General features: G+C 35.7%; 1 protein-coding gene across 2 annotated transcripts in view; it reads right to left on the bottom strand.

Moving 5' to 3' along the window:
* The window catches only part of LOC102023264 (translation initiation factor IF-2-like), a 129,341-nt gene that overhangs the window by 82,209 nt on the left and 20,420 nt on the right, over positions 1 to 26,712 (bottom strand). The window contains exons 3-8 of one of the 2 annotated variants that reach the window (XR_260566.2): positions 23,503 to 23,622; positions 22,391 to 22,493; positions 21,496 to 21,534; positions 15,650 to 15,810; positions 13,990 to 14,062; positions 11,589 to 11,673 (exon numbers count right to left, since the gene is read on the bottom strand). The gene's annotated coding sequence lies outside the window, so the exon portion shown is untranslated. The remainder of the gene's footprint in view (positions 1 to 11,588; positions 11,674 to 13,989; positions 14,063 to 15,649; positions 15,811 to 21,495; positions 21,535 to 22,390; positions 22,494 to 23,502; positions 23,623 to 26,712) is intronic. The other variant, XR_001233506.1, reaches the window with a different exon arrangement.

The raw sequence follows: 26,712 nt of genomic DNA, 5'->3' as shown, positions 1-26,712 counted from the left end.
ACTTCCCAGTGTGGCTGAACAGCACCCAGTCTACTGAGAGCCCGGGGAGGAAGAGGAAAGAGGAATTTGTCACAGTTCCTTCCTTTCTGTCTGACTGAGCTAGGACAGTGTCTTCCGCCATTTTGACAGAGCTTTACACCATCAGCTCCCCAGTCTCCCAGTCCTTCAGACAAGGTGTACAAATACACCTCCAGCTTTTCTAGCTCTCCAAATTGCAAGCAGCAGACCATGGAGCCTCCCAGCCAATCCCTCAGAATAAATACTTTCACAGATAGACAGATCAAAAGGACAGATAGATCCTATTGGTTCGATTTCTTTGGAGAACTCTATTATCACAAACAAATGTCTCCTGTGATTAACTTCCCAACTTTGCTGTGGCAGTATTCGTCTTCCTGAAAATAAGAACTATTTTTAGCAAAGGGGGAAATTCAAGCTCAGGAAATACAAGAGAAAAAAATGTCCCTTACCCAAAGAGGGAAAAAAGCATTTTACGCTTCATTAATCCTAATTACAACGGTTGCCTTCATGGAGGCCTCCATTAGCCAGGAGTTGATAGATAAGATCACAATATATTTCAGCATACAACTGCAGTACAGTTGGAAACACTCGTCTGAGCTTCCATGTTCTATTATATGTGAGCATAACACTACTGGATGTTAGCTACGGAGCTACTTAAAGGTACAATTAAGTGCAAAGATTGAGCAAAAACAGAAAAATGTACAAGGTGGACACCCCTAATCTGAAAATCCAAAGTCCAAAACACTCCAAATTCCAAATTTTTTGAGCACACGCTTGACATCCCAATATATCATTGTATACTTGCAAGTATTCCAAAATTTTCAAAAAGTTGCAAATCCAAAACATTTCTGACCCCAGACATTTTGGATAGCATATGCTGAACATGTATTTTTGAGTAGAATTTTCTAGAAGCAACCAGTACTAAACCAACTACTAAGCATGAAACAAATTGTTACTCTTTAATGAATCAAAATTGAAAATAAAAAGGAAATATTAATATGCTATACTATGCTCATGGCTAAAACATATACCTCGGTAACATACATTTTTCTTCCTTTACCGTTCAGCTCACCAAAGGATTTTTACCATTAAAAAATGAAGTTCATTCCAGGGCTCTGTAAATGACAAAGTGAAAAGGGTCATCCTAAAGTCTGGCCAACTTCCTTCATAAACCTAGGTAAAGCTGAATGTGTATAAGCTTTGACATTGCTTGTAATTTATTTGCCACCCAACAATCAATAAGTGTGTAAATATTATTAAAATATTGTTTTTATTCCACTTAATCAAGAGAAACATTTTACCAGTATTTGAGTCAATTCTTGCGGATACATTGAAATAAAGACTTGGGGAAGCAGATCTAACACATCACACAATGGTATAACTAGGAATAAAAAATGCCAACCAATTAATGTAAGGAGCTTTAAGATTAGATTTGGGGTTTGCCTATGGAAAAAAAAAGTATTGTTATGTCATATTAAAAATTCTTGTTTAAAGTTTTTTTTTAATTTCATATAAGCTACATTTCAAATAGCCGTTAGAGCAGTCCTTACAGCCTTGGTTCCCTACTTTTCAAGAGGAAGAAACACCATCATAAAAAAGTGACATATGTATGTAAAAGGATGATAATTTTTCATACAGATTTATTTGACTGATTCTAAGCGTATGAAACTTCAAGGGTTTTCTCTAATGGCCCAGTTTTATATTTAATCTTATTGACATAATCTATTTCAAATAATTCTTTATTATGTCAAAAAAAATTTTAAGTTTATCTAGCCACTGGAAAATTATGCCCATCCATAATCTTACCAAAATTCTTACCACTAGGACTCTGATATATAAGATATGTCTTATTTACTTTTCTCTCTTTGCTGGGACAAAATACCTGACACCCAAAATTAAGGAAGGAAAGGTTTATTTAGCTCAGAGTTTGTAGAGGCGTCAGTCCACACTCAGCTGGCTCTAAGGCAAGGTGGTGTAATAGAGGAGCAACTGTTCATGGCAGCAGAAGACAGCAAAGGTAACAAGAGCAAAAAGGGAGGAGCAGCCCACAAGCCTCTTCCCCTCCCCTATATTGCATGCAGGCTGCCCGCCCACAGCAGGTGTAGCACTCACACCCATAATCCCAGCACTGGACCGTGAATCAATCACAAACTCTAGAACCCGCCCCCATGACTGCATGAGGGTTTGGGGGGACACCCAGACACAAACCATAACAAGATACATGCGATGATTTTGTTACTGATTTCTAAGAGTCCTACTTCTTTTTATCACTCAGATATGTATCTATTACTTTATCTAATTCTCTCAAATGTTGTATGTTCTTACAACACTATTTCCTTTGTCTTAGCTAATCAATGGGTGATATTAACCACAAATATTAGATGTTTCCTTTACTTTTAGAAAATTTTTCCTGTTATACAAAAATTGGACCTCAGTAAGTAGGTGATTGAGTGGAAATTATGACAAAAAGTCTTCAACAAACATGTGTATCCAGGAAATATACCAACTTTATCTCTTTTGCAAAGCATTTTTGCCTTTTAATCTCTGATTAACTTTAAATTAATAAACTGAACACAGAGTACATCCTTATCTATAGCTATATCCAATGAAGATTTTAAGGATCTGCTGAAAAGGTTCATGATATGAACAGAAACCAATAATCATGCATCCAGCTATCTGATGGCCAAGTTTCCATACTTAATGTGGTCAAATGGAGCAAAAAGAATTATATTGTGCCTGGCACAAAAAGCTGCACACAAAAAGTGTTTTTAAAGTTTTGTCTTCACAAAGAGCTCTCATTATGCCTATCGCAGTGTTTTTCTACATTCAAACAAAACATGTAGTATGTGTATGTACTTGGCATGCAAACAAGCACACACACACACACACACACACACACACACACAGAGTATTTTCATGGAAGGTAAACGCTAAGTAAAAAAAAATAAGATAACTAGATTCTAAATATTTTAAATATTTGGAAACACGAGAGCTGAAATCCGCATCCCATGTTTAATTTCTTTCTAATCCTCTACTAATAATAGGCAAAGCACACAACCTTTCTAGGATATTCCCACCTTACTTAAAAGAGATTATGCTTGGTGTCTATCATATTCATGTTAGGTAAGGAGAAATAATAATGAATCACCTACACGTATCCGTTCTGTACTCCTTATATTCCTTATCATTTTAAAGCAAGTGTTTGGGTGGTCTATTCAGTAGTACTTTACGATGGACAAGGCATTTTCACGTAAATTCTCATTTAAGGTGCATAGCAACCCTGTGAATCATGTAAGTACTATTAGCTCCATTTTGTAAATGAGGACAGTAAGGTCAAGAGAAGTAAAAGGAATCATCAAAGACCCAAAAGTAATAAGCAGAAGCCAAATCATAACTCAAATGTTGACTCTTCTCTTTCCACAAATAGCAAAGTTAGATACAGAAGATGTGGAGCAACCGTAATAAGCCTGACGGCTAGGAGTACACCTCGGGGAAGTTTAGAACTAGGACAGAGTAATCTGAGACTTTCATGTCATCAAAAAAGAGATCTCACTCTTTGATTTACAATTATTACATTTCTCCCAATGTGCATTGTACTAGTCAACAAGAGGGTCCATAGAGTGGCACTTAGACCAGACTAGACAATAAACCTGCTTGTGGATTCCCTCAATTACATAGTTCCTACAAACCATTATGTAGCATGCTTGCAGAAGAATACAATGGGAATATTTTCCTGAACCTTTCACTGATAGAATCTTTTTTATTAATACACATCATTGTTTTATAAATACTTTTCATGAAGTATATTTATTCAGTCTTATTCCTTTTATCCCAAAAATTTCCAGAAGTTTTTTTTTTTTTTTTTAAATCATGGTTGGGGTTCTAAACTGGAATAAGTAATTGCTTGATACCGCCTTGCTAACTCTTTAAAGTGCTCTACAGCTGCTGAAGTGTGTTTGTGCTGGCATTACAGAGTGGAGCTCTGGGAATACAAAATCTGATTTCAGAGAAACCAGAGCTGAGTTCAAAGAAAAGAGCAGTTCTCCCCAGCTGATAAGACTTTCCCTGAAAGAAAACCACCACCAGATCAGAAATACACTTGTGACAGCTCCTGTTCATCCTCTATGATCCTAGTCAAAACTTTTTTCACTGATTTGATTACATGCTTTCACTTCCACACTTTCTCTGATGGTTTAATTTCTGTCAGTTTGTTTATTATAGGTTTCACAGTGTAAACTCATTACTCCAATGTACATTGTATTAGGTACTTAAAACAAAAGAAATCAACCATGTAATTGCAGAACAGTCTCAAAAACCTCACCAGAAAGAAAGACAAATTTGAAAAGGATGGTCTGGGTACTTACTTTTCTTACAGATTTAAAATGTTGCTAGCAATAATAATCAGATAACATATCAGTCATACATTCCTGCCATAAAATTTAAATGTCATAACTAATCAAGTTTATTTATATTCTTCTTTCCAGGTGATAAAATAAAATAAATAAACCAGTCACCAGACTTTTATTCTACATTCTGGGGTAAATCAGGTTAAAGCAGGAAGAATGAGGCTGTCTGGTTTACCTATTATATACCTCTTTTCATAGTTTACAAGTACAAATAAATTTCAATTAGAGGAAGAAAGGAAAGGGATAACCTGGGATTGTTAAATTATTATTCAAAGGCATAAAATGACTTGAGGTTTGGGCTCATGAGAACAAGGTTTTAAAAACTGCTTTTATGATAAATATTAGCAATGTGATTCAGAGCTAGTGGTAAGTAGACCTGGTATCTCTAGAACTGAGAATGTATGAAAACAACAGAAATGGCACCAAAATGTCCTTTTTCAACATCAATAAAATGATAGCCCTACAATGAGTAGTTTATTGGCAAATGACAGCCTTACAGTGAGTAGTGTAATCCTAGTTTTATATTTGCATGAAACCCTCCAGTTGGAAAGCATTTTTACATGGATGCCTTCCCTATAACCATCTGGAGACTAGATCCCCATTTTTGGTATGAGAAAGCAAAATCTAAAAGGCTAAGGATTTTCCAAAGGTCATACCATTTCAGAATGCACATGAACCCACATTTTCTAGTCCTAAGAAAATACATTTGTCTCTATCTGTACTTCAGTTTTTTTATTTTTCAAATGATGACAGTTATATCTGTGTAAAATTGTTCATTATTCTTCAGATATTTAGAGATCATCAATTATATGACAGGCGAGTTTAAATTATATGCACTTCAGAAGTAATTCTGTTAGTATATAAGAACAAAACCAAAACCTTACCCATGAACGGAACATGATAGCAATAACAAAATTGGACTAGGTTTTAAGGGGATTGATGTCAGAGCTGATCATTCTACCCATAGTGTTATGATTCCTGAAGGAACAACTGCTACTATGTATTTCATTCAACATAACATTTAAAATATAATATACTGTGTTTGAAAAACTAGACAAAATAACATTTAAGTCTAAGCTAGGAGAGAGAATTTCTGGAATATTACTCATCTAACATGACTCAGTACAAACTGAAATTTCTCCCAGTAGAGTTTTGAAAAACCTTTTCTATTTATAGAAAAAGAAAGTGAGCATTACTGTATATAGCCTCACTTATTAGAATCATAGAGTTTTAAAGTACCAAGTTCACATTGGTTATTATAGCAAAATATGTAGATCTAATAAACACTCTGTAAATTACATAAGTCAAAAAGAAAAATGTGGTCAACCTATTAAATACTGCATTATAAATCATTATAATACCTTCCAATTGTTCAATACTAAGTTACTTAAAATTTTAATTTTCAGTACTCAAGTATAGTTGTCTATTTTTGCATTTTTTAAGCTTGGAAATAGATTTGTTTGGGTTACTCTGCACTTTTCTTGTTAGTGAAAATGTTCATACTCTTCTCTTCCTGAAGAATGCCAATCTGGAATTGAAAAAGTTATCATCTCCAGTCTCATTTTTACAGAGACAATATTTGGTTATCCAAAGGAACTTTCCAAAAAAGATAGACTACTGAAATTTTCATAAGACCTAACAAAGGAAATTGATTTTATTGATTTTATTGAATTAATATTCTTCTTCATTTATGATACTGCATGGAGGACAGCTTCACCTGGATTAAAGTATTCAATGTAGGACCAGATTTTCCAGCTATATACTTGAAGAACATCTCCTAAGAACATCACCAGATGTGAAGGAGATGCTGTTGAATCTAGAGCAATTCTCCATTCTTCCAAAATGAAGGAAATGTTTTAAGTGAGCAAAAGCTGATGATGGTCAGAGTTCAAACACTGCAGAGACATAGTACTGCATTTCTATGGCAATAAAAAATTACATAGTCCAAGTTAGAAAAAAGTTCTACATAGTCCAAATTCTACAAAGTCCAAGTTAGAAAAAAAAGCTGCAAATTTTATATTTCTTTGACCAAAGGTAGATGAAAATTTCAAAAGCAAGTGTTTGGAAATGTTACAGTAATTCACAGATGAACAACTGAAGTAATTCTTATAAGTCTTTTACCTTTGGATTTTCTAAACCCCCACTGAAAGAGGAGCAAATCAATAGTGAATTTACAATGTTCTGTACCGTTTATGAATTTAAAGAGTGAGGTTTTAATTAATTCATTCTCTTAAAAAAAGTATTAGAAGGGGCTGGGGATTTAGCTCAGTGGCACAGTGCCCACCTGGCGAGCGCAAGGTTGTGAGTTCGGTTCCCGGTACCAAAGAAAAAAAAACTATTAGTAAAAATGAATAGTATAATCCTTATTTTTTGTTTTAGTGCAGTTCAAAATAGAATGTAGGTGATGAAAGAGGAGGAAGGGGAGGAATATATATTATGTGTAATATTCTGAAATACATGCTGGCTAGTTGGATGTGGTAGCACACACCTGTAATCCCAGCACTTAGGAGTCTGAGGCAGGAGGATTGCTATGAGTTCAAGGCTAGCTTGGGCTGCATAGTCAGTTCAAGGCCAGTCTGAAATACATAATGAGAGAGTATCTACACAACAAATACATGCTGGCTAGCCTGGACTAGTTATGCTGAAGATCACTTACTTCTCATAATGGAAATGAAACATTACTTATTTCTAATAATGGAAATGAAAGTTGGTAAATGTGTTTATATTAGTCTACTTTTCCTTTGCTGGTACAAAATATCCAACATCTGAAACTTAGATTCATTTCACTTACAGTTTCAGAAGGGTAAGTCCATGGCAGCCTGACTCTAAGGCAGAAATATCAGAGAAGAAGGCTATTGCAGAGCAAATCTGCTCACTTCGAGCAACCAAGGAGCAGAGCAGGGGAACAGCACAGAGAGGAAGCAGTGGGGGATCAAATATGGACCCAAAGGTCTTGCCTCTATGACCGCCAAACACACCCAGAAGTGTGCATTACTTATCCCCAAGTACCTCCCAAACCAATCAAATTGACAAGTACATCTAACCATCACACAGCTGTTACTATTGGAAAAATATTTAAAAATAAGATTTCCTGAAATAGTCCTACACTAAAGCATGACTCTCAACAAAACCATTGGTGCCAGTAATGACATTGAAGAAGCCAAATGCCAACTCATACTTGCTAAAAGGAAAATAAAGGAATAAAGAAGTTTCAACTCTATTAGGACCACTGTCTTAGTAACACTTGGGATATGAAAACACTTACAATGTTGGCAATTACCTTAACTGAAGTAGAGATTGAACAAAAGAGTTTAATTTTTTTCCTTTAAAACGTATTCACTCGAAAAAAGCTACAATTCTCCACTTCTCTCTTCCTAGGAAACCAAGGTCAAAGTGAATCATTTAATCAAATGATGCCTAATTTTCAATAAGACATTAATTCATAGCGGGTAGATAGATCTTTCTCACATGGAAAGTGGATCAAGAGATGGAAGGAATAGAGAGGGAGAGGAGGAAAAGGGGATTGAAGAGAATTAAAATGTGTTATGCACATGTACCAACTCCATCAGGAATGCAAACATTACGTACCTCAAACATGTACTAATGAAAAAAAGTTAATTCATATCAAGGAGATGTTGTAGACCCAGGTTTCCTGTCTCCTAATTCGAAACAGATTTGTTTTTAAGATACAGGTCTCTGTCTGTTGCCCAAGCTGATATCCTAGACTGGTGGTGGTGAACCAATGGCACATGTGTCACAGTAGGCTGCTGTATCACTGACAGCTCTAAAAGGTTCGCAATCACTGTTCTAAATTCAAGTGACCCTCCCACCCCAGCCTGTGGACTAGCCAGGCCCCACAGTACATGCACCACACCCAGCTCCACACCCAGCTTGATCTTCTGTTATTCTAAAGCTCTAGCCTCATTTTTACTCATAGAGGCGTATTAATGCAAAATGTAAATGATAAATTAGTATGTTGTAGGGGAAATTCTTTTCCTTAACCCATACAAATAATCATGACTTTGAAGCAAAACAGTGGTTTGTGGAATAGGCTTCTTTCTGGTTTATGGAATATTCTTTCACATAACCTGACTCATTCTCACAGCAGCCCTATAACAAATTTTGTAAATCAAAAACTCAAGTAACAAACAAATAAATAAAAAACCTGAAACCCCAACGTTTTGATTTGCCCAATAATGAACCACAAAAGTCACAACTGAAAGGCTTAAACTCAAGTTCTGATTTCTGTACTCTTAGCAGAGACAGCCTGCCTCTCGCCTAAAATTTGAGGCTTTTAAATGGTCATTTAGATGAAAGATTTCTGTGCCAGCTGCCTGCATCTGTTTCCACCAACAGCCCTCTGGCTGCTCCCTTTGGGCCAGAGAGAGGCTGAACTTGCCGGGTTCAGGAGCTTAGTCTTTGCCTCCTTTTCACAGGGTGACAGCAAGACCAAGGATGACTTCACTAGGAGCAATAGAGGCAAAGAGATACCAGGCAGCTGAGGGGCTGCAGAGTTCACTGCCCCCTTTTAAAATAGATTAATGGCCCCTGTCATGCCTCACAGTCCTGATTTACTTTCCAACATTGCATTCACTGAGAAAAAATGATGGAGGTACTGAATTTGGTAGCAGAGTTCTATACCACTAAAAGCAAGCTTTGGTCAGATGCATGATAATTTGGACCTGGGAGAAACTTTTAAGGTTCTGCTCTTCAATTAATGTAAAAGAGAACAGATATAACAGAAGCTCAGTGACTTGCACAAGGTTGCACATCTAAATTTTTTTTAAGTAGTAAATATTTTTTCAAGTTTCAAGAACTTTTGCACAGGAAAAGAAAGTAAATATCCAAACTTTTTAAATATATTATCTTGAAGTTCGCCATTTTCTAATTGCCAAACACATTCTACTAAATTGGAAGATAATAAATGAAGGAAAAGGAACTTATCTGTATTTAAAAGAAAAACAGAAAAGAACCCTATTTACCAACACTGTACATACATCTCATACCACAGCAGTGTTTATGGTATCAAAAGTTTAAAAAAATGTGAGAGGTACAGCGGCAAAGCGCCTGCCTGGCAAGCGCAAGGTCGTGAGTTCGGTTCCCGGTACCAGAGAAAAAAAAAAAAATGTGAGAGGTAAATGACTTTTCAAACTTCATAGAAATCCTTTTATTTTAGAATTTACTGGAGGAAATAAACAACAACTCCACCACCTATCACTAAAATATCATCGGAAAATTCTGTTTGAAAGTCAAAATGAGTGCGCTTACTCAGACATTGTGAAACACACTGAGAAATCCCTTCCTTCCCATGCCTCCCCCTATCAGTTAAGAAAAATAATGAAAGTTCAGGTCTCACCAGTGATGAGTCAAACTGCATGCTTTGGTTCCTCTTTCAGAAATAAATTTTCCAAGGAAATGTTTTATTTTTCCATTTAATAGAGTGGTTTCTTTGAAATTGCTACCATCACAAAGAGGTGTATTACAGTTAAAGTACCTAATGACTTGCATTTTTTTTGTTTGGGAATGATTCCTTTACTATCTTTGTATTGTTCTTCACCTCACCTTTTTCTACTTGTAGAATTTATAAGATAAACATGGCAGCAGAGGCCTGTAATCCCAGATCCTCTGGAGGATCACAAGTTGAGCCCAACTGGCACAATTTTGCAACTTTGTGAGACCCTGTAAATAAATAAGTTAATTAATTACAACAAAATAAGATGGGCTGGGGATGTAGCACAGCGCAAAGGCCATGGGTTCCCAGGACCAAAAAAAAAATTCTAATTCCTCACATATTTATTGACAAAAAATATTAAATATCTAAGGATGAAGATGTACCCAAACTGAACAAGATAGTCTTAACCCTACAGTGGCATAGAAATTGGAGAACAACTAATAAGAGAGACAGATGTAATAGCCATGTAACTAAAGCTGGCCTTAGAAGCCAGATTCTAATGTCAGAGAAGGGAAATCTAACATTGTCTTTTTTTTTTTTCTACTCCTAAAATGAATTCTTACTCTAAACAAGAGTAACAACCGTGATAACTCTAAAGAAACACAAGCAATGTTGAGGAAGCCTAATTTTACCTTTTATCTTCACAATGTACAACAAATATCATAACATACACTACTGAATGAGCACCTGAACTAAAATATGTCAGCAGATAGGTCATAAAGACAACCTCTGGTGGCTTAGGTAGAACAGAAATAACTGCCTCTTTCAAAGCATATAGTTGACCCAAGGGTTTTTTGCCAATATTTTTAATCTTCTTTGTTCCTTTAATATACTTTTTTTAAATGTGTATTTGGCAATTAATTTACTATAATGAATTCAAGTTTTAGACCTCTGTCCTTGAAGGGAATAGCTCTAAATTTATTTTATGTAGTACATAAATTTATTTTGTTGTTTCACTCATAGGCTTCATTTTCATAAAACTCCTTGCATTTTTATAAAGTTTCAGACACTAAGACATAGAGAGAAAGAAAGAGAGAGGATTTTGCAATAGAATCTTGCCTGAGCCAACTCTCAGTAGTCTGTTGGCAGAAGGCCTTTGTGTGAACTATTTCCAAGACCTCAGTCTGAAAGGCAGCCAAAATCTCCACAAAAGAACAGGCCCAAAATGGCTTATTACCTTTCCCCTTTGACCCTCGGCCCAGCTGTCTCCTACTCTGTGAACTTGAAATCTTGTGAGAGAATGTTCCGCCATCCTGTTTACAAATAGCCTATTTATTCCACAGGAACAGTTTGGCAAGACACATCCAGGTCACCTGACCTTGAGTTGTCACAGAAACCATGAGCCTCAGACTCTGCTTTTAGTTAAGCCAAACCCGTAACATTTTGACTCGTTGAAATCAGGGTTGGATTATGTAGCAATCATCAATCATTTAATTCACTTTCATGTTGTGCACTTCACCAAAGTATTAACACAAAAAATGTGAAAGCAATTGAACTTGAGCTGTGAGTGGTGTAAGCCAAAGCTTATACTAAAGAGAGAAAAAGCATTAATGTTTAACCTGAACATTAAAAGTTAATCACTACTGCTACAATGCCCTAGATCTCACAAAATTTATCAGTATACAACAAAAATCATACCATCTTTTAGTTATTCACGTTTTGAAAACCCATCTTTGTTTTAATCAGAATTTAACGTTACACTAGGCATTTACCTGAAGAAGTACTTGATTAAATCCATTATCTCCAGCATGTTTGAATTAATCCCCAAGGCTGCTGCTTTGATCATTTTGATGATTCCTTTAAAATCGATTAATTAATTAATTCCCACAAATTATTATTGTGCACAAGGATAAACATATTTCTTTTTTAAACTGTGAAAAATGTATCTTGAAAAGGAATAAAACAGTGAATGATCACTTTTCAAAAGGTCATTTGTTTTTCGAGACTGATTTTTTGGAGTTGATTTGCTTACTGTACTCAGCACATAGTTAAATTTGCCAAAATGCTATATGCACACAACTTATCAAGAATAACTACTTTTATAAATAAGTAAAATGTGAATAAGAAGGTGGTTTTGCTTTTTGTTTTTCATTTTTGCAGGGCTGGGGTCAAACCCAGAACATCACAGACACTAGACAAAAGCTCAACCACTGAGCTACATGCCTAACCCATGAGTTCTCCTGAGTTCCAAATTAAGAAAGCTATATCATTGCATGTACATATATATTCACCACTAAAGAAAAGTTAAATTAAATTGCTTTGAAACCACTTGACAGGGGGCTGGGGATTTAGCTCAGTGGTACAGCACCTGCCTGACAAGCGCAAGGTCATGAGTTCGATTCCTGGTACCAAAGGGGGGGAAAAAAAAAAGAAACCACTTGACAAGTACTAAATATGAGTTTTTAACTTGGGAAATGAGTTCCCTTTTTAAATCTCAGGACTGGGAGGATGGCAATGGAGACGGTGGCAGTGGTGATGAGTTACATTTGTTGAATGTGTTGACACTGCTGGAAGCGCCTCACAGGGATTTGCAGGTTTAATCTTCACAGTCGCCCAATGAGATGTACATTATTGTCATTCTCATTTTATGGAGGAAGAAAGTGAAGTCAAGAGAGGTAGGTCACACCTCTAGTAAAAGGAAGAGGAGGAATTTGACCTGAAGCAATGTGACTTCACTTTACTGCCTCTCAAAACACAGTCTATAAAAGCAATTTAGCAAGAATACAAGTAAAAGGACATGCGAGCCCTTAGAACTGTAATACGGGACACCCTCTGTAGTCTGTAAGCCACCTTCACCCATATTCCCCCATTTGCATGTCAGAGTAACTCTGTGAAGTGATCTTATCATTTCTATTTTACATATGAGAAAGCTAAGATAAGAAAAGGTTAACTGATATATCCAAGGTCATTTGGATAAAAAATAATACAGTGAACATAGCATTCTTGGTCTTCTAATGAAATACTTAATTTTTCCTACCAAATGAGTCTCCTTCACACATAGATCTTTCTTAAGATAAAGTATTATTCACTCAACAAGTAGAATTAAGAATTTCCAATAAGGTCAATACAACAAATAATAAAATAAAGCCTGCCTTAATTTAACATTAAAAGAAAACCATGCATTAGTAAAAGAATTTGGTAAAAAATAAATTGGGAACATTACATGGAAGATTATTCCCAAGTGGGATTCACCTAGCTCTCAGTCTTCTATTGTCACTGTGTGTCCAAAAGTCAAAACTTTGGGGCATAAAACATAGATTTTAAAGAAGGACCCTATCAGAGTTGAGGTAGTTTGCAACTTTGAAGCAACATCTTTTCTGAAAGACTAAGTAGACATGTGCAGAGCAGAAAGTAATTTAAGAGAAGTTAACTCATATGTTCCCAGAGCAAGAGTTTAGAAAGACATCCTCTAACTGAGAGACTCATTAGAGAAAAATTAAAGGATGAAGTCTCATCTTACACTTTTATTTATGACAGAGATCTCTCCTTGAGGATATCTGTGACATAGTTATTATGAAAGAATAAGTAAAGAAAGACATAAGAGAAAGAGGGAAAGATAGGGCTGGGGTATGGCTCAGCGGCACAAGCACCTGCCTAGCAAGCACAAGGTCCTGAATTCAATCCCTGGTACAAAAAAAAAAAAAGAAACAAAAGAAAAGTAAATGATATAAAAATACACATATTAAGGAAAATCTTAATATCTGTTCTTGTAAAAGAATTTAAAAGGCAAATTAAAATGGAAACAATTCCTAAGAGAATTTCCTTCTAGAATACATTAGAGAAAATGTAAATGATCAGCACACAACATGACAATGTGAAATTTTTTGTTTTATTGTTTGTTCATTTATTTTCATTTTTATTGATGTATATTAGCTCCACACAGTAGTGGGTTTCCTCTTGGCATATTTGTACGTGCATGTAACATATTTGGATTGTTTTCCCTATTACCTTCCTCCCCCTTTTTCTCCCTTCCCTGCCCCCCACTCTAACAGTTTCCCTTCTTTTCAAAAGAACATGAACTTTTAAAATAATGTTAATATACAACCGAATAAACCTGTTAAAAAATAAGGAATAGAAAGAGACAGAGAAGAAAAAATAAAGCAACTTACTTACCAGCAGGCCTGCACCACAAGAATTCCAAGGAGACCTTTGCAGATTAGCCAGTGATGAGATTTTTCTGGGAAGCCTACCATGTAGATCAAAAAAAAGAGGATCACTTCGTTTCTAGAATATTCATCATGACCACAAATGCACACGGGGATGTCGATTAACTTCATAAATTTCTATGTGGTCATTTATTCTGAATGTTTTAAAATCATCACTGGTGCCATTTCCAAAATTATGTATTACTGTTATCACTGGTTTTATAAATAGGCAAAAGGGGTGTTTGGAGACATATGGGTGAATGTGCCTTGGGAAAAAAAATGAAGAATCAAGCTTGGATAGCCCCTTTTGATTTTTTGTTTGTTTGTTTGTTTCTTTTGTTTTGTTTTCTGGTTCCAGGAATTGAACTCACGACCTTGAGCTTGCTGGGCAGGCGCTGTGACGCTGAGCTAAATACCTAACCCCAGATACCCCCTTTTGAATAGGGAGGAACATGCTTCATGTATGTTACCTGCATTTGTGCTGTTTATGTTGTCCTCATTTCAACTGAATTATGTGCACCAGCAGTAGTAGATACGTCGAGTTTAATTATTGTTTAAAATCTCCTTAAAAGCTATGTATTAACATTGAGAAGTTATAGTGTTGATCCATTTTGTTGCTGTACTGGAACACCACTGACCAGGTAATTTACTGCAATTGTGGATGCTGGTAAGTCCAAGGTCAAGAGCCCTCCATCTGGCAAGGGCCTCCCTACTATGTTGCTCCATGGCAGCAGGGAAGACAGCAAGAGAGAGGGTAAGATGGGGCAGACTTGCTTGTATAAAAGGCCCAGTCTCTCAATAACTAACCCACTCGCAAGGTAAGGGCACTAATGACACTGTGACCTCATCATGTTTTAAGGGTCCCACTCGTTACATTGTTGCCTTGGGGGTTAAGTTTCCAACACATGAACTCTAGCAGACACATTCAAACAATGGCAGCTATTGAGATGTGTACTATAATCCGTAGAAGTCTGTTCAAAGTGAAAGCAGAGGAACACACAGCCTGACATTCCTGAAGCAATAATAAATAACTGAAATAATGGCCACAACTGAGTGATCATTAGATTCTTGCAAAACAAATAACTAAATATTTAGAAGACCTAAATTTAGAAGACAGAAAGAAAAGAAATTGTGCTATTTGTTCTTATAGAGATACATATATGCCAAGCAATGCAACTGAGGAATTATTTACCAAATTCATGATAAATTCATATATTACAGAGTACTGGATTAGGGGTGAATATAGCTCAGTGGTAACTCAAGATCCTGGGTCCAACCCCAGCACACACACACACACACACACACACACACACACACACACACTAGTAATTCCATAGCAACATTATTAAGACATTTGTAGTATTGTCTTCTAGTGTTCTATAAATGGTGCAAACATGCATCTTATAATTGATAGTATTTTACATTCAGAGAAAAACGATGTTTGAAGAAATGAAATTCCCAGAACTCATGAAAGACATTCATTCACATATTCAAGAAGCATCAAATTGCGAAGCAGTATAAATAAAAGGAAGTCTACACCCAAAGACATAATCTTAAGCCTGTTTAAAACTGAAAGCAAAAAGGAAGTCTTTAAAAGCATCCATAGGAGTAGAAAAGAGACCGATTACCTTCAAAAGGAAGTCAGACACCAGTGTCATGGAGTAGGAAGTTTATATTGTTACAAAGGATTCTTTCCCCTGATTGGTTCATTGATTCTCCCAAAACCTCAGCAGACTTTTGGCAGAACTTGACAAGATGATACCAAAACTTCTGTGGAACTGCAAAAGACCTAAAATGACAAAACAATTCTGAAAAAAGATAACAAAATATATTAAATTTCCCAATTTAAAACTTACATTTCCCGATTTCAAAACTTAATATAAAACTGCAGTAATCAACACAATGAGGTATTGACAGAAAGACATAAAGATCACTGAAATACAATTGAGAGTCCAGAAACAAACCCTTATACTGGGTCAGCTCACTTTCTAGAAAGTTACCAAAGAAATTCACTAGAGAAAAGATAGGCTTCTAATAAATGCTTCTAAGAAAATTAGTTATCTGCATGTCAGAAGATGAAGTTAGACCTTTATTTCACACCACATACAGAAATTAACACACAATGGATCAAAGACAAAACAACAAAAATTTCAAAACAAAACATTTCTTTAGTAAGTCAAAAATATTCTAAGTTACAGTACACCAAACAACTGTTTTGTTGTCTTTTTTTTTTCTTTTTTGGTGCCGTTGGTGGTTATTGAATCAGAGCCTCACACACATGTGAGACAAGTGCCCTATCACTGAGCTATATCCAGAGCCCCAAAATTTGTCGCTAAATTAGAGCCTATAAACCCATTTTGTTTTCAATTGTTTGAGTGGATAGGATTAAAGAAAATGCAATTGCTTTAAGAAAAACTTTCTATCATTCAGTTACAGTAGCACACTGAGAGAAACCCTATTCAGCCGAAAGAGAATAAACACATTTTAAAATGGAGTTGGCCCTTGTGATTCAGTTTTGCAAATGGAAAGACTCAAGATTCAGACCACTATGGATCTTTCTCTACCCAAAAAAGAGACCCTTCCTCTCAGGAGCCATTAGAACGCTCCACATTGTTAAGTTTGCCATATCGGGACCTCATTATAAATAAGACATTTAGGAAAAACTATATTTTTCTTTAGAGAAAATTTTCTTAAAATATACAAGTTTTTCATCATGTATGTTTCATGCTAAGGAAAGAAAATATAACTTCTTTTAATCACCCAGCTTCCCAAGCAGCCTATAGAACCAGTATCCACGCAAGTTCTATGCCTGTTAGAAACTCATTCTAAAGATTTCTTTAGGTGCTCTGAAAAATGCCATCACTGTGGATCCCACACTGAAATCCGAAGACAGAAATTACAGTGTGCTGTTAAAACATTACCAACTGCATTCCGTTTTATGGAAAGGCAACGGGCTTTCCTGCAAGAAAGCGTTGATTATTTTTCTCACTACTGTTCAAGAATCTGATATATCACAAAGTGGAAGAGTTACAGCGTGTGCCAACTATCAACCAGGAAAAATGAGCCTGATTCATAACTCACTTTGAAAACATCTAGTTAGTCCATCAAGTGATTTGTAATCATAAAGGCTGCCAGAAATTGAATGAATAATGGACCACAGTAAAATCCTTGGCTTTTTTTTAGCATTCTTATTTCACTATGTGACTTTTATTGCCATTTTTGATCACTGTTTCTCAGCAGCACAAATTAAATCACACATATTTACTTGGAACTTTTTGACTATTAAATAAGCTAAAGAATTTACAAATCAAATGACCAAAGTATGTAATGTCTTTCAAAAAAATTAAGTCTTACTACCTATAGCTTAAACAAGGAAAATTTTATTCCTTTTAATAACAGAAATCTCTCCCCATTTTACATATTTAGTGGAAATGCTATTCGACATAGCTCATTTTAATTCTGTGTATCCACGTAATTTCTATGTAAAATAGAACAAAAGCATCATTTAACAGAATCTAGTTGATTTTAGAAACCTTGACCTTCTTCATAATATCTCCATTGTATAGTATTTCCTCAGATGAAACTATACTGTAACCTGATCGTGAAGGTACATTTAACCTCTAATTATTATACTATTATAATACAATATAGTCTATATTATATAATATATTATTAGTATATACTAATTATTACAATATAGTATTACATAATATAAAATTATGAACAGACAAAATTTTGAAAAACAACTAAAAGCTTGGCATATTACTAAAGGGGTAATACGATAAATGAGTTTTTAGAAAATGTAAAATGACTGAACCATGTAAAAATGTGTCATTCTAGTAATACTTGCCCTACTAAGCCTTTAATCAGGATTGCATGGCATGAGAATTAGATTTAAATTACTGAACTTTCAATGGGATAACAAACGGACTCATCGTTTATTTCCTTTCTATAATTTTTAAGTAGAAGGATTTTTCCTAACATTAAATGGATTTCATAACACCAGAGTACATGTAGATATCCCTAAGGAAAATAACAGAGCTAAGATCTATTATACTGATTACTAAAATCTAGTAAATGTCTGGTTGTTCAAGGTAATGAAACTCTAGACACACACTGCACATTGACTCCGAGAAGCTAGTATGAATGTGGTGAGACCTGGGAAAGATACATTTTTGTACAGTCAGTACAGAAGTACTCCACCACGGAATTCACTTTACCTCCACTACCACACCGATTGCCAAAATCACCTTTACTTTCCTAGAGAAATGAACTATTCATTCATTTAGCAAGTGTTTATTAATTCAAGGGTTGTGCTAAAAACTAGGTACACAAAAGTGCATTAAATGTGCAGCCTTTGCACTTGCATTTTGTGGGGAGGGAGTCTGGGGATTGAACCCAGGACCTCTGCGCTGAAGTGTGTCCCCATCCCCTTTTTATTTTTTATTTTGAGACAGGGTCTTGCTAAGTCACTAAGTTGCCCAAGATGGGCTAGACTTCCTCTTTCGAGTCAGCCTGCCAGAGTGCTGGGATTCAGGCATGTACCACCATGCTTGGCTACATTTGCCCTTAAAGTGTCTATAGACCAGTAAGAAAGAGGCATACAAATAAAAGCAGTGAGATACAGGCTCTGCAGTAGACTCATGTGCTACAAAGCCTCAGTGACAGAGATCAGTTACCAAAAAAGGGTTCAAAGAGTTAATAAAGCTAAATCTCACATGAAAAGGTGGTGTTTACCAGGACGGCAAAGAGTGGAGACCACAATGATCAGAAGGAAAATATAAATGAGGATAAAAGTGAAAAACAGCCTATCATGGTAGCAGGAGCACAAGCCATTTGGTTTAAACGGAATTTACACGTAAGGAGGGTCCGTGATATTGACTGCCAGAGTAAGTCTGAAACAGTGCAATGGCCCAAGAATAGAAGACCTTGTGTGTAGCCTAACCATGATAATATCCATCTTTTATAAACAAGAGAAATCATTAAAGGATTTTTAATACAAAAATCACTGAAACATAGGCTTCTCTAAAGTTAGAATATTTATATATGTTGGTTTTCCTCAACAATGGTCAAAGTAATGCTTCACATTTTGTTAGATAACTAATACCACCATTTTAGATGACATATTTCATGTTTATATGCAAGTACTCCCCTAGAACCAAGATCTCAGCCACTAGAAAACAAGAATAAAATAGCAATTCTACTACCTGAGAGCAGCAGAGACATTTAAGATACACCAGCTAAATTTGCCAAAGAAGCACCACCAATATTCCACTTAAAGCATATGTGTGACATGTGCATATTATACACACATATCGCTAAGTATACTACCTAATATAACAAAAGACTGTCAAAAGTTACATCCACACAATGTTAATAAAGCAAATGTTTTGGCTTGGATACCTTTTGGTGGTGCACAATCAAAAGTGTTACAGTACAAAGTCATTTTGAACTAGCTAGACTAGTCTTCAAGAGTGAAGTGGCCCATCTGTAGTCACATACAAAAGAGCTGCAAGTGGGGACAATGTAGATCAGTGGTAGAATGGCTGCTTAGCATACACAAAGCCCTGGGTTCAATCTCCAGCACTGAGGGAGAAAATACACTTCACACAGCTCAACACAGCATATACAAGCAGGAGCTCGGCGGTTAGTAGTTTAGTTTGAATTCTAAGGCAGGTACCGGCCTTACGTAACTAACTGTCTGAGTCTTACTTTCCTCACCCACAGACACTGGGGAATTATTCCCATTTTATGTGATAACTGGGAAGATAGAATGAAATACAGAAAGAACTTAGAATAAAACTGAGCAAATGTTACTCAACAACGAAATTTTATTACCATAATATAGTAAAATTATGCTAGGCATTATAAACTCAAAATTATACATTAAATATTTTCTGATTTACTTCATTATAATATTAAAGAAGTACCAAAAGCCTAGCACCGCGGAGAAGGTTTGAAGTAGAGTCATTGGGAAAATGATGATAATAATAATGCAGTCAAATCCTCTAAAAATAATGTTTTTGAGGAAAAATATTCTGAAAAATGTATCCAGTTATACTTACCAATTACAAACAGGAGAGTCTTGTCTTACTATAGGAATACTGAGATCTTTTTTAACTAGTACATATGTGCAGTACATAATGACTACAGTCCTCGTGAGCTATTGGTACCTGTACATAATAGATCTTCATTCATTTTTTTAATCCTCTTCCCTTCTCCTCCCTCTCTCCTCACTTCTTCTCTTGGTCTCCTTCCCTTTTGCAAGGGAACTAGCTCACTATTTCCCACCCAGTATCTTTTATTTTGTTCTTTACTTATATTTTGAATTTCTCACACCCATTTGTTCAAAGGTATGATTCAACTCTGATATTTCTTTGTTGATTTTTTTGTCTACCTGGTTTGTGTGTTTTGTGATAGTAGGATATTGAGGTCCCCCATTATAACTGTGTCAATGTTTATCTGATCTTTTATGAACAGTAATACTTGTTTTGTGAAGTTGGGAGCAGGTATGTTTGCAATTGTTATACTGAAATTCTTTTGTGAAGAAAAGAAAATTGTTCAGCCACCAACTTTTCTCCAAACAGCATTTTTTTTTTTATCAAAACCATTCTCCATACTACTCTTCTTTCACTTCCTTGTCTTTTCAGAAACATTTAGCACAGATGCTTGGGCTGGTTATAATCACATAATGTCTACATGTACATCTTCATATCTAAAAGTAGGTTGGGCTTCACCGAACATCACTTTTACCAATCTTTGACCTCAGGATTTATTTATACTACAGAGAAGAACAACTAAAAGATAATAACTATTTTTGAAATGAATAATTTTTATGGAAAACAACATAGAAATTTCTAAGGAAATTAAAAAGAGCTAAAGAAAAAGAAATTAAAGAGAGATATATACAATTCAAGAAACTTCCTTCTGGATACATACCTAACATCAATGAAACCACCACCTCATAAAGGTATCTATACTCTCATATGCATTACATTATTGTTCACAATAGTCAAGATGCAGACACAGAAGAAAAGTACTACATGGTCTCACATACACGAAGAATCTTTCTTTAAAATTTTTTTTTAAAAACTATACAGAGCTAGAGAATAAGAATATGGTGATGGGTGCTGGGGAGAGGAAATGGAAAGATGTCATAGACACAAAGTAGCAGATATACAGGATGAACAAATGTAGAAACTTTAGATAAAACATGAAGGCTATAGTTAACAAAAGTATACTGTGTTTCAGATTTCTGTTATATAAGTAAATTTTAGCTGTTCTTCTAACACAAAAGTAATTTTGTGACTGCATGTTCTATATATATTAATTTACTTCACTATAGCAACCATTTCACTATCTATATGAATCCCATAATATCATGGTGTAAACTTCAAACATACACAATAAAATTGATGTTTGGGGGGAAAAAAGACAGAACACTAGCAAAGCAAGACTATAAAAGAAAATTTACCTTGTAATTGGACAATTATGAGGAGTCAAGTGAAAGTAACTAGAATAAAAAGACAGAAGCAACATCAGCACTTGTATCAAGTTACTCATATATGTTCAGATATATATACACACACATATATGCTCAAACATACACGTATTTTATGATTAGGTAAGAAAGACTGGATTCAATCACAAATATATTAATTCAGCAAAATGAAGCTATGATTGTTAAATTACATCCATCTGAACTACAAATTGTTATGTAAATACACTACTGATCCTTGTAATAGTATTAAACATATGGAGTCCTCCACTGCATTTCTGTAACAGCAGCCTGTGACAAGCATCACCAAGAGATGCTAGTTGAATTAACCAAATAATTTTGTTTGAGAATGGGAGACAGTCTGTACATGACATTGCACTTCTCCTAAAATTCCTGAAATCAATAATATATTTTAAAATAAGCGTACAACATATGCAATCAATTTGTGGTTTTTTTCTTTGTTAATATTCATTCAAATAAGCGTCACGAATTATCAGTTAGTATGCATTACAGGGAACCAGCTTTTGCTTGGTTGGTGACAGGCACCTGAATTCCTAGTTACTCAGGAGGCTAAGACAGGAGGATGGCTGGAGCCCAAGAGTTTGAGACGAATCTGAGCAACATGAGAACTCATCAAAAAAAAAAAAGCATGCTTTTAAGTATATTCAGAAACAACAAATCATTACTTCCATTCTATTTCATTGTTAGGCTGATTTCTGTGCTGTCCTTTAGACTGCAGTAGGGAAGCATCATAGTTCAACATCCCAGTAATCTCTCATAAAGCAAAATTTAAACCAAATTGTTGTTTCATAACACTACAAACATAAAACAATAATATGATCAGTCATGTATGAAGATGACACCGACTCACCATCAATAAAGATGAGCTTCAAATTGTTTTTCTACAGTGAAGATAGACTTGTTGATCCAGCCAATTCTCTTCCCAAAGCTCCCTGCTGAACAACAGCTTACATCTGCAAGATGAGTGTTACCAGTGGTCACAGAAAATAACAAAATAGAATAATCAATACAGAAATTAAACCTGTCTTTGGCCCAAAATCATTGTATGCTGATTAAATTTTAAAAATGAAAATTAAAAAACTCACAAAACATGCAAGTACTCTGTAATACTTCTATAAAAAGATCTATATGTTTTTACTCCTATACACTCATTGTATTCTATATATCACTGATATGCAAGTAATCAGAGCCTGACCTCTACCCCTAACTAAAAATGTTCTCAGCTGTCTTAACAAAAATAAAGATTGTTTCTGACATGTGAAATCAGAAATGCATAATGATAATGCGCAAAGCATGAACGCATGCCAAGTTTATATCCCTCATCACCAGTAGCAATAACAGTGGAAGTTACAGAATATTTTTGTTAATGTTAGCAATATTCTCAATAGCATTAAATGCAGTATGACTACAGCCAAAATTACTTTGACATTTCCCAGAATTCTGAAAAATACTCCCACTTTATATGAAGAAAAAATACTTCAGTTACTAGCAACAGCACACATTTCTGTTAATACAGAGATTTTGTGTTGTTTCTACTGATTGTCGAGATGGAATGTTATTCATTTCTAGTTCGATCTCTCTCATGGGAGTTGAAGAGCCAATTAAATATGACTGAAATACATTGTTTATAAGTAAAAATAATTTTAGGAGCCTCTTTATTATTTAAGAAAATAAGAAATTAGACCAAAACTTAAAAATCAATAGAAGCAGTGGATGACAATAAAATTCAAGCAGAACCACAATGCTAAGACCTTATAATAAGCAAGGACTTCTCTGAAGTTTCCACAAAGAGGTATAAAAATAACAAGGCATAATACGCAAGCTCAAATAAGTCACAGTTTTGATATTACTGAGACATTTTTCCTTCAGTTCTCCCGAGTTATTTGTGAAACAAACAGCTCAATTCTAACCCAGCTGCTGCGCTAGAACAGGAAGCATGGGTGGGAAAGTATAGCCTCATACCAATGATGACAGGTACCACCAAGATGAAGCTCTGAGGCTCCTCTTGCAGGTAGAGATCAGGAAATTTCAACAGAAATATTGAGAACATCTGCTACAAGCTGTGATTCGAGCTACTGCCACCTGTAAACAAACACACTTGGTTAACCTTGAAGCACTGGACATACACTGCCAGTCACCATTCCACGCTAATGGCTCATTCAGGTATATTCTCAGAATAACTCCTTACCACAGAAGTTCCTTAACACCCTCACCCACCCGCTTACAAAATCTATGTGACCTCCACTAAGCTACAAATTCCTAAAGTTCCTCTTCATTTTAATTTCCTACATCTAAAATGCCTAGAAACACTCTTAAATGGCAGTCTAATAAGAAAAAAACAGAGAGAAATTGGCCACTATGATACCCTAGAATCAGTTCTATAGCAAGTTTTATAGAAAGTGCTATGTATACTAAAAGGAAAGAAAACACAGCTTAGAATAAAGCTTATGGAAAGGAAATGTCGTTTCGGATAAGCGCTAAAGAATAAAGCTGGCAGTAGCACATGCCTGTCATCCCGGTTCTCCGGAAAGCTGAGGTAGGAAGTTTACAAGTCTGAACTCAGCATGGGCAATTGAGCAAGACCCTACCTCAACATAGAAAGCAAAAGAAGGGCTGGGGATGTGGCTAGGTGTGAAGGCCTGGGTTCAATCCTCAGTACCAGGGGTGTGCGGTGGGATGAGGAACTGCTAGATAGATGCACAAGAAAAGAATGGGGATTTCTTTCTAAGTGAAAGAAAGAAATGAAAAACTTACGGAGGTGCAAAAGGGTACACAATTTCCTGAGAACTTCAAGTAGTTTTGGGGAAAGTAAAAAATGAGAAGAAAAAATGCAAAAAAAGATTGCAGAGGTGCCTGAGAGGATGAAAGCTGGACTCTAATCCTTGCTAAAGAGCTAAGCCAGGAGAATGACACAGTCATTAAAAGGATCTTGGCTGCAGCACCACGGGGGGGGGGGGGGGGGACAAGAATCAAAGCAAAGGATCTGGTCACATGAGACAAAACTAGCCTAGCACTGTACACTGACCCAGGTCATCGCCAAAAACCATCAGGTCTGTTATTCAGCAGGTATCACATTTCAATACACATTCGGAGAATATTACGTATTTAATTTATTTTAGAAAACTCTCTATGTGATATAAACTCAATGGAAAATACAGAAGGAACTTCACAAGCATTCTACCGACATGCCAAAATACTGTAGTAATAACGACTAGCTCTGAGGAGTAGAGCTACGGGTCATGTTTTTTTCTTTGTTGATATTTTCCAGATATCTACAGAATAAAATTAAAAATAAACCCTCCAGCAATGTCTTGAAGCTTAACAGTTAAAACTGACTTTAACTGTTTCAAGGGGCCTGAGCCAGAGTCCTTGACAACATAATTGGCCATAAAGCCCCCTTCACCACCACCACAGCCCAACGGGCACAACATAATTATTCCTACATCAAGACATCCACCACACTCCATCTTCCTCTGCAATATCTGTTTGCCCCAAATGCCTCTGGAAATCCCAGCCTCATCAGACCACCAGCTACCATGATCTTACCTACCCCTCATATTTTAATAGTCAATCATGTTTAATTTATTAAAAACTATTCTCAACAATTACCCAGTTTGTTCCTCCAACAATTTTCATAAGAATAAACAAGTGCAAAATAAGTCCTCTTCTAAAACAACTATTCATACATTTATGGAAAAACATTCATATAATTATACAAAAGTTTAACACACTCAAATCTATGTGTGTAACACATGCTAAAGAAATTTCAAATATGCTATCTCCCCAAAAGGGCCTTTTGTTATGGGTTGAATTGTATTCCCCAAAAGATGCTGATGTTCTAACTCGAGTTCCTGTGAATGAACCAGTTTTGGAAACAGGGTCTCTGCCAGTGATCAAGTTAAGATGAACTCATTAGGGTGGACACTCATGTAATATAACAGGTGAATGCATAAATAGGGAAAGCTAGACACAGAGACAGACAGACATCCACAAAGGATGCCATGAGAAAATGAAAGCAGAGATCAGGGTGCATCTGAAAGCCAAGAAATATCCGAGACTGCCAACGAACTTTCAGCAGCAAGGAGGTTCTCCTTCACACCCCTGAGAGGAAGCCAACCCTGCTGACACTTTGATGTTGGATTTCTAGCCTCTAAAACTGTGATACGATAAGGTTGTTGCTTAAGCCACCCGGTTTGTAATATTTTGTTATCACAACTCTAGAAAAATAACACACCTGCTGACAGGAACCTTGTTTTCCTTCCTGAAAAGTCACTAAAAACAAAAATATCCTGAACTAATATTGAAAATCAGAAATTTTAGGGGCTGGGGATTTAGCTCAGAGGCAAAGCGCCTGCCTGGCAAGCGCAAGGTCATGAGTTCGGTTCCTAGTACCAGAGAAAAACCAAAAAAAAAAAAAAAAGAAAATCAGAAATTATAAAGGTCTTGCTGTTCCATTTTTAGTATCACGTGTGATATTTAACAGATAAGCCAACCTGGGGCCAAAAATCTCTGTATTATAGGCATGATTTTTCCTTCATTCTGTGTAATACCACTGATACAGACATTACATAATCAGATGTTATCATTCTATAGATACTAGGATATAAAGTGATATGAAGTTATACAAACGTTTCTTTGCTTTATAAGAGAGTTGTGTTATGTACTATTTGCGCCTGTGAGAATAGAGTTCACTCATTTAAAAAAATAGCATAATGAGTTACCTGGGAAGGAGCAATGACATCACCAAAGACCAAAAAAGTGCTCTAGAGTGACACATATTTTGATGGAAATCCTTACTCTGTCACTCACTAGCTGTGTGACTTGCGCAAATTACTTAACCATGGTGAAGCTTCAAACTCATTAGTAAGATGGGAATTTTATCTTTTACAGTAATGGATTAACTAATATATAAAATGTGATTAGCATATAATGACCATAATAGGGCTTCACTATGTATATAAATGAAAAATTCATACGTTAAGGGTTTATACTTCTCTTGGGTAGGAAAAATAATTAAACAAGCTTATGTAAGAGCAAAAGTCCTGGTCATACTATATATAAAAATCTTGGTTTTGGCTAGTTTCTTACTATAAAATGCAAGACTGGGGCTGGGGATTTAGCTCAGCGGCAAAAGCGCCTGCCTGGCAAGCGCAAGGTCGTGAGTTCGGTTCC

This window comes from Chinchilla lanigera, unplaced genomic scaffold (assembly GCF_000276665.1).
Source record: "Chinchilla lanigera isolate Chin_1 unplaced genomic scaffold, ChiLan1.0 scaffold00017, whole genome shotgun sequence".
NCBI lineage: Eukaryota > Metazoa > Chordata > Mammalia > Rodentia > Chinchillidae > Chinchilla > Chinchilla lanigera.
This window is presented reverse-complemented; position numbering and strand designations above follow the sequence as displayed.